This window comes from Lontra canadensis, unplaced genomic scaffold (assembly GCF_010015895.1).
Source record: "Lontra canadensis isolate GAN:19392208 unplaced genomic scaffold, GSC_riverotter_1.0 scaffold28, whole genome shotgun sequence".
NCBI classification, from domain to species: domain Eukaryota; kingdom Metazoa; phylum Chordata; class Mammalia; order Carnivora; family Mustelidae; genus Lontra; species Lontra canadensis.
The window spans coordinates 5,727,056-5,735,719 of NW_022631022.1; the positions used below are offsets into that span (position 1 = coordinate 5,727,056).

At 43.7% G+C, this 8,664-nt stretch overlaps 1 long non-coding RNA gene across 1 annotated transcript; it reads right to left on the bottom strand.

Annotated features, from left to right (window-relative positions):
• Window positions 1-4,620: 4,620 nt before the first annotated feature.
• On the bottom strand, window positions 4,621-8,364 carry LOC116872088. Its single transcript, XR_004383589.1, has 3 exons — window positions 8,229-8,364; window positions 5,493-5,594; window positions 4,621-4,733 (listed from the first exon to the last, which is right to left on the bottom strand). It is a non-coding gene; the product is annotated as an uncharacterized LOC116872088 (long non-coding RNA).
• Window positions 8,365-8,664: the final 300 nt, after the last annotated feature.

Consider the following 8,664-nt stretch of genomic DNA (forward strand, 5'->3'; position numbering starts at 1 on the left):
GTATAAAACTATTATTTTTCTGATTTAAATTCAAGTTAGTTAACAAAGGGTGTATTTTTGGTTATAGGGATAGAATTTAGTGATTCATTAGTTGCATATAACACCCAGTGCTCATTACATTGAGTGCCCTCCCTAGTGCCCATCACCCAGTTACCCTATTCCCCACTCACTTCCCTGGTTTTCACATATATTTTTAAAGATTTTATTTATTTATTTGAGAGAGAGAGACAGAGCATGAGCAGGGGCAGGGAGAGGGAGAAGCAGGCTCCCCACTGAGCAGGGATCCTGACACGGGGTTCCACCCTAGGACCCTGAGATCATAACCCAAGCAGAAGACAGATGCTTAACCAACTGAGCCACTCAGGTGCCCTGTTTTTATATATTCTTTTTTTTTTTTAAAGATTTTATTTATTTATTTGGCAGAGAGAGACACACAGAGAGACATAGAGGCAACACAAGCAGCGAGAGTGGGAGAGGGAGAAGGAGGCTTCCTGCTGAGCAGGGAGACAGATGAGGGGCTCGATCCCAGGACCCTGGGTTCCTGACCTGAGCTGAAGGCAGGTGCTTAACCTACTGAGCCACTCAGGTGCCCCCATTTTCACATATTCTTAATAAAACACAGAAAATGACTTGAGCCTTAATTTTGAAAAATTCAAAAGTAGTAGCAAAATATAAAAGGGAAAGCTCTATTAGAAAGAATTTTCTTTTTTTATCTTACTTTATTGTTCTTAAATATTTTTATTTATTTGAGAGAGAGAGAGAGCACAAGCAGGAGGATGGGCTGAGGCAGAGGGAGAAGCAAACTCCCCGCTGAGCAGGGAGCCCAACAGGGGACTTTATCCCAGGACCCTGGAATCATGACCTGAACTGAAGGCAGATGCTTCAACTGACTGAGGCATGATGGTGCCCCAGAAAATACATTTTTTAATTGTTAAAAATGTTAATGTAAGCAGAGGTAATTTCAGGCTTGTACACATGTGTACTTGTTCCCTATCCTGGCTGGTCTTTTACAGATCTAACTTTTTGTTTCTGGTTAAGTAGGTAGAATGTAGAGTGGAAAAAAATCTTATTTCATCTTAAAAACAATTGTATGAAGCTGATATTACTGTTGTCTTCATTTTACAGATGAAGACACAGATTCAAAGAAGCCAAGGGCCTTGTCTCCAAGGTCACATGGCTCACAGCGTATCTCTGCTCTCCTCTTCCAGCCCTTCTACTTCAGCTAAGAGTTCACTCTTTCTGTATCTGAAATTGAGCAAAAGTTGATATTCTTCTACCCAGGTGCTAGAAGGGGTCTAGGAAAGACAGTGATGAGGATCCTGAGAAGCCCTTGGACGGAGAACGTGTGAACAGCAGGTGGCAGCAGTGTCCTTGGAGTCGTGGTTATCCCCCAGTGCCTGGAAAGCAAGGTCAAAGCGCGCACAGAGCGGTGGCAGGTGGAGGGCGTGGATCTGATGCCTGACCTCTGCTCTCTGACTGTCTCCCACCCTCCATCCACCTCCTCCGGAGCCAACTGGACTATCTGACACCTAGGATGTCTGACAGAGAAAGGGTTTCCCTTTCTCTGCAGTAGGTATCCCTGAGGAACCTGTGCGGAAGATTGGGGAAAATGACCCAGAAGTCATGTACATTGGAAAGTCTCCATCTAGATAATTAATGTCAATGAGTACAGTTGTGTGATCATGGCATGTTGCCCTCTCTGTTCCTTGATATCCTGTTCTGTAAAATGGGGATCATAATGGCCACCTGCTTCTCAGGGTTATTGAGATGATTGAAGAAATATGATCTATGCAAAGCCTTAGAACAGCTACTCTTCAGTACTATCCTTTGTAGAGGGCTTTATCATTTGCAGTGGACTTTCATACCTATCATCTCATCCCATCCTCCCTCCATATTTTGAGATGCAGATATGATGTCCATTTAACAGAGAAGGACTCTTCGGTTGAGTCAGAAGAAATAAAACTTAATGTGAACTTTGAGGTCAGATGGAGGAAGTCAGATTCCCCTGAGGCATGGGCACACAGGCAAGTTAATCCGTGGTTCAGAGCCTCAGTTTCTTTGCAAAATGGTGAGAATCTTACCTATCTTGTGTGTTTGTTATGAGGATTAAATAAAACAACGTACATGAAGCTCTCTGGTGTAGTTCCTCTTACATAAGGAACACTTAACATTATTAAAACTACATCTTAAAAATCAAACATACAGAAGTCATATGGAAGGCAAATTACTCACGGTCCCACCACCCAGAAATAACTCTGTTATTATTGTGGTGTGTTTTTTCCCTCGGCGTTTACGTGTAATGTGGCTGAGATCGCATCACGTGTGTAGAAATAACCTGACCAAAGTGCGGCCCCCAGGAAGGATCAGAGCTGGGCTGGTGCACCAGGCAGGCTGGCTCGAGGCTGGCGCTGTCCTGTGTAACCTCTTCTCTACTCTGCCTCTACAAAGTTAAGGCTTACATGACTTTTGAGAAACTGAGGGAAAAATGTTGAACTGCTTCAAGTCTGAAAATACATACTTACATTCAAAAGCATGTAGAGGAACCAGAAGCAGCCAAAACAGTCCTATCGTAGAGTTAAAGGCTGGAATTTTGCCTGGAAAAGGGGTTTCACGTGGGAAAATTTTTTAAAATTTCTGCCCATTTCTATTTAGCCAACATTTTAGTAGTTAAAATATTACTGTTCAGGCTGTTAAAATTGCAATGAGTAAATTTGGTAAAACCGGTAAACTAGTCATCTGACAGATTGATTACATTGACAAACTGCGTGGTTGATCATTCAGCGGACTGGGTTCTGGGGTGCGCTGATCTTTGGCTAATTGGCTTGCATCTATTGGACATGGAGTAGTGTTCAATATATAAACTTGTTGAGTAAACGAATACATGAAGGAATGAATGAACTGAATCTTGCTATAAACAAGATGATGTTTCTAAAATTCAACGACTTTTCAATCTACAGATTCAATACAATCCCTCTTAAAACACCAAGAGTATTTTTCACAAAACTAGAACAAATAATACTAAAATTTGTATGGAACCACATAAGAGCCTGAATAGCCAAAGAAACCTTAAGAAAGAAGAACAAAGCTGGAGGTATCATGATTCCATATTTCAAGCTATACTACTGGCTGTAGTAATCAAAACGGTATGGTATTGGCAAAGAAAGAGACACAGATCAATAGAGCAGAGAGACCCCAAATATAAACCCACGATTACATGGTCAATTAATTTATGACAAAGGAGACAAGAATATAAATGGGGAAAAGACACTCTTTTCTTTCTTTCTTTCTTTTTTTTTTTAAGATTTTATTTATCAGAGCAAGAGCAAGCACAAGCAGGCAGAGGGAGAAGCAGGCTCCCTGCGGAGCAAGGAGCCAGATTCGGGGTTCGATCCCAGGACCTTGGGATCATGACCTGAGCAGAAGGCAGCAGCTTAACCAGCTGAGCCACCCAGGCTTTATTGAAAAGACAGTCTTTTCAATAAACAATGCTGGGAAAACTGGACAGCTACACGCAAAAGAATGAAACAGGACCACTTTCTTATACCATACACAAAAAATATACTCAAGATGGATTAAAGATCTAAATGTGAGACCAGACACTGTAAAAATCCTGGAAGAGAACACAGGCAGTAATTTCTCTAACATTGGCTGTAGCAAATTTCCTAAATACATCTCCTGAGGTAAGGGAAACAAAACAATGAACTATTGGGACTACATCAAAATAAAAAGTTTTTGCATAGCAAAGGAAACCATCAACAAAACAAAGACAACCTACTGAATGGGAGAAGATATTTGCTAATGATTTTTCTGAGAAGGAGTCAATACCCAAAATATATAAAGAACTTACACAACTCAACACCAAAAAAGCAATCCTATTAAAAAATGGGCACAGGATCTGAATAGACATTTTTCTAAAGAAGACATACACATGGCCAACAGACACACGAAAAGATGCTCAACATCATTAATAATCAGGGAAATAAAAATCAAAACTACAATGAGATCTCACCTTACACCAGTTAAAATGGTTACAATAAAAAAGATAAGTAACAAGTGTTGGTGTGGATGTGGAGAGAAAGGAACTCATGTGTACTGTTTTTGGGAATGTAAATTCGTGCAGCTATTGTGGAAAACAGGGTGGAAATTCCTCAAAAAATGACAAACAGAACTATCATATGATCTGATAATTCCACTACTGGGTATTTATTCAGGGAAACCAGAAACATGGACTCAAAAAGATGTGTGCACCCCTATGATATAGCACTATTTACAATAGCCAAGACATGGAAGCAGCCCAAGTGTCCATCAATAGAGGAATGGATAAGGAAAATGTAGTGTATATATATATATGTGTGTGTGTAGATATACAATGGAATATTACACAGCCATAAAAAGGATAAGATCGTGCCATTTGAGACAACATGGATGGACCTAAAGGGTATCATGCTAAGTGAAACACGTAAGACTGAGAAAGACAAATACCATACGATTCTACTCATAAGTAAAATCTAAGTTTAAAAAACCCCAAATGAATAAACAAATAAAAAGCAGAATCAGAGAACAAACTGATGGTTCCCAGAGGGGAGGGTGCCGAGGGTTGGGCAAAATGGGTGAAGGGGAGTGGGAGGCACAGTTTTCCAGTTATGGAATGAATAAGGAAGCCATAGGCTCGGCATAAGGAACACAGTCAATGATCCTGTAACAGTGATGTGATGGGACGGATGGTACTGCACCTGTGGTGAGCAGAGCGTACCATACAGAGTTATGGAATCACCGTGTGGTACACCTGAAACTAATGTAACACTGTGTGTCCAGTAGACTCATATCAAAGAGGGAGCGAGAGAGAGGGATCAGATTTGTGGTTACCAGAGGCAGAAGAATGAGAGAGAGAAGTAAGACGGGGGTCAGAAGGTACAAACTCCCAGTGATCAGTAAGGTAGTACTGGAGATGTCCTGTCCAACACGATGACGAGAATTAACACTGCCCTACGAAGGACAAGGAAGTTGTTAAGAGAATCAATCCTAAGAATTCTCATCATAAGGAGGACATTTTTTTTCCCTTTTTTCCTTCTCTTCTTATTATATCTATATGAGACGGTGGAGGCTAGCCGAACCTACTGTGGTCATCATGTCACAATATATGTGAATCATACCATCACACTGTATGCCTTAAATGTATACAGTGATGTATGTCGATTATTTCTCTATAAAACCAGAAAACAAAAATAAGATAAAATAAAATAACACACACACACATACACACACACACACTCAATGACTTTACATGATGTCAGCATTTTAAGAGCCTTGCAAGTTTCGTGAGACAGAAATTCTGGTTCTAGAATCACTTTCGGTATACCCCTACTCCAACTCCATGCTTGGGGCCTGGATGGCTGCTTAGCGATGGCCAGTGCATCCTGGTGATTCAGGGTCAAAGCCCACTTTGGAGTCAGAAGAACCAGGTTCCAACTTCACGCAGCTCTCCCACTTACCAGCTCCAGAACACTGGCCAGCTGGTTCACCCTTGAACTGTTTCCTCATCGATCAAATGGGCATAGTTCTGATGTCTGCCCCCTCCCTTGTTTCTGGCATCACTGTCAAAATCAAACAAAATATGTAAATGTTCGCTGGGAGCGGGGGAGTGCTAGATGAATGTGAGTTCATTATTGTGACGCCATTAGACCTTAGCGTCCAAAGGGCAACATGTTGGTGAGGAAGGGGTAGGGTTTCTCTGGGGAAGGAGAGCCTGGTCTACTCCCGAGGATGGCCACTCCCCCGCTTTGCTCTTCGGCCTCTGCCCTTCTGGTCACTGACACCAGCGGCAGAGAGACCCATGGACCTATTAAACTGCCCCATGTAGGTCACCTGCCAGGAAAGAGCAGACAAACAGCAGTGGCCTCATAATCAGCGCCTCCTGCCTGGACACGTTGGCCTGAGGTTGTCGGTGCAGAGCCACTGAGGGCAGGGTGAGGAGAGCAGCCTGGCCTCTCCCACAGTCACTCCCGGGCCTGTGAGGCCCAGCTGCAGATATCCCCCTGGTCTGGCCTCTCCCTCTCGGCCATGCACAGCTCTGAAGCTAGCCTCCCAGTGTTTGGAGCCAGTGTCTACAGGCCACCTTTGCTGACTCGCAGGAAGAAAGCTATCGTCAATGCAAGCTAGCTGGAGAGGGCTGGGGACAGGACAGAACACAGCTGCATGGGACAAGACAGCCTGGGAACACCAAAGACAGAAAACTGGTGGGATACTGGGGAGAAGGCTGGAGAGCACTGTTTCTTTTCTCCTTTTTCTCAAGTGTAAGAGTGACTGAAGGGAGGGGAAGGGCATTTTTCAAGGGGGAACCAGCAACCAGTGTCAGCGTCCAGAGCTTATTTGGGTGACGGGACATTCCTGCAGCTGTCAGGAGTCCTACCACCACTCAGTGATGCTGCAGTCCAGCTGGTCCAGGCCAGACACCCCCCCACAGCTCCTGGCCTCACACCCAGGCCATGGGACCCATGCAAGTCTCCCGCCACTAGCCAAGCAGTAACGTATCATCTCCTCATTCTGGCTGACTTTCTCTTTCATGACTTAGATTAGCCCTGCTAGAGACTAAGCCTAGCAGTTCACTATACCTGTCAGGTACATGGACTATGCATGGAAAGGTTCTGAGCATCTCAACGCATTTATTATCTCATATCAGCTGGGTCCTCCATCTTACCCCTCAGAGATCCGGTTCAAGTTAGCCCAAACCCCACTTCCAGGGCCTGTGACGAGGGCTGGTTTTAGATGGTAACAGGCCCCAGGGCCTTTCAATTAATTATGGAATTCACATTCCACACCATATAAAACACATTGGAATATACCCATCTTTCACATTAAATATAACATTTTTGGATAGCAAAAAAAATCAAAATGAGTTTTGCTTTTGAAATTATGTAGCTACTGGTCATCCATTTACTATATGATCATGAGTTCTGAGCTGTCATCACACATGCACAGGAAATTTTACGGAGTGAGAAAAGTCAAACCATAGCATTATTTCCAAATATGAAGGATTATAAATATAAAATTTTTAAATGCAGTTGACATAATTGTATGTTTTATAGATGTTTAATTAAAATGCTCTACTTTCAATTTTATACTTTTCTCCTTGTTTCAGATTCAGTCATTGTTTTTCTCATCTCACAAGTTTTTTTTTTTTTTCTTTTTTTTTTTTAAACTGTTCTTCTGCCAGAGGCCCTGTGCCAGTGGGGCCTGCGCACCAGACGGCCCTGTCTGAGGTTGCTAAAAGTCCTTTCTAAGATTCTGGCCTGTCCCTCACCTTATTTCTAGTCTCTTTCTGCTCCCTTACTCCTGCACATCTGCTCATTCTTTGGCTTTAGCTCGTACCCAAACTGGTCACAAGGCTCAGTTCCTTCCCTGTTTCCTATAAAAGACCACCAAGAGGTACTTTTGGTGGAATCTGGATCAGGGCTGGTCACCAGAAAGACCAAGGACAATCGGGAGCTTAGAACTTTCAGCCTCAACCTCCTTTCTCTGGAGAGGACAGGGGGCTAGAAATGGTGTTAATAAACAACCATGCCCACATGATGAAGCCTCCATTAACAATCCCAACAATACTGGGTTGGGGGGCTTCTGTGTGGCTGAGCACACCTGCGTGCTGGGATGGTGGCTGACTCCACCTGCACAGGCATGGCAGGTCCTGGGCTCGGAACCCTTCTGGATCTTGTCCTATGTAGCTCTTCATCTGCCTGTTCATTCATTACCTTTACTGTGTCCTTTGTAATAAACTGGTAAGACCTAACTGTTTCCCTGATTTCTGTGAGCCATTCTAGGGAATTACTGACGCCAAGGAGGGGATCATGGGAACTCTGACTGCAAGCCAGTTGGTGAGAAGTACCGGTGACAGCCTGGACTTGTGATTGGCTCCTGAAGAGGGGGCAGTCTTGTGGGATTGAGCCCTGAACCTGTGGGATCTGATGCCAACTCAGGTACACAGTGTCAGGACTGAACTGAACCGCAGGACGCCCGGGACGGTGAGGTGTCAGCGTCGGGGAAATGCCTGAAGTGTGGAAAAGCCACACATCTGGTGTCAGAAGTGTTATGAGTATGGTACTACTTTGATTTCATGATTCTGGGCAAATTCAAAGTTTCTTCACATCAGGAAGAGATTGAGGATTCTTTGTTTAAAGGTATTTCATGACATCTAACACATTACACTACGAAAACAGGGAGATGGAAAAATTCACCGGTGCAGGCAGAATGGAAGCCTGCTGTTTTCCATTAACTCCCTTCCGTTCATGTCCTGAAGGTGGAGCTGACTTTTAAATTGCTCCCTGGCAATCCAGAATGTGGCTCCGACACTCCCATGCTGCTACCGCTCTGTGCATTCTCACAGTACTCAGCTGAGACACCCTAAGGTAAGAAGGGAAAATGGAGCTTCAAGGCTTATACTGGTGAGAACAACAGAATCCCTCCAACAAATCCAGGAAAATGTAGAATTCCAGAAAGCCACGGGAAATCACAACTTTCAGACTGAGATCAAACTTCAACTCTCCTAACTGGGAGGTGACGTCTAGCTTGAAAATCCTTGTGCTGCCAGCTCAACCCAAGTCCACTTTCCTTGAAGCTGAGCGGCTGCAAAACTGGAAGTTTGGGGAGAGAGCACTTGTGGGGATGTGGGGG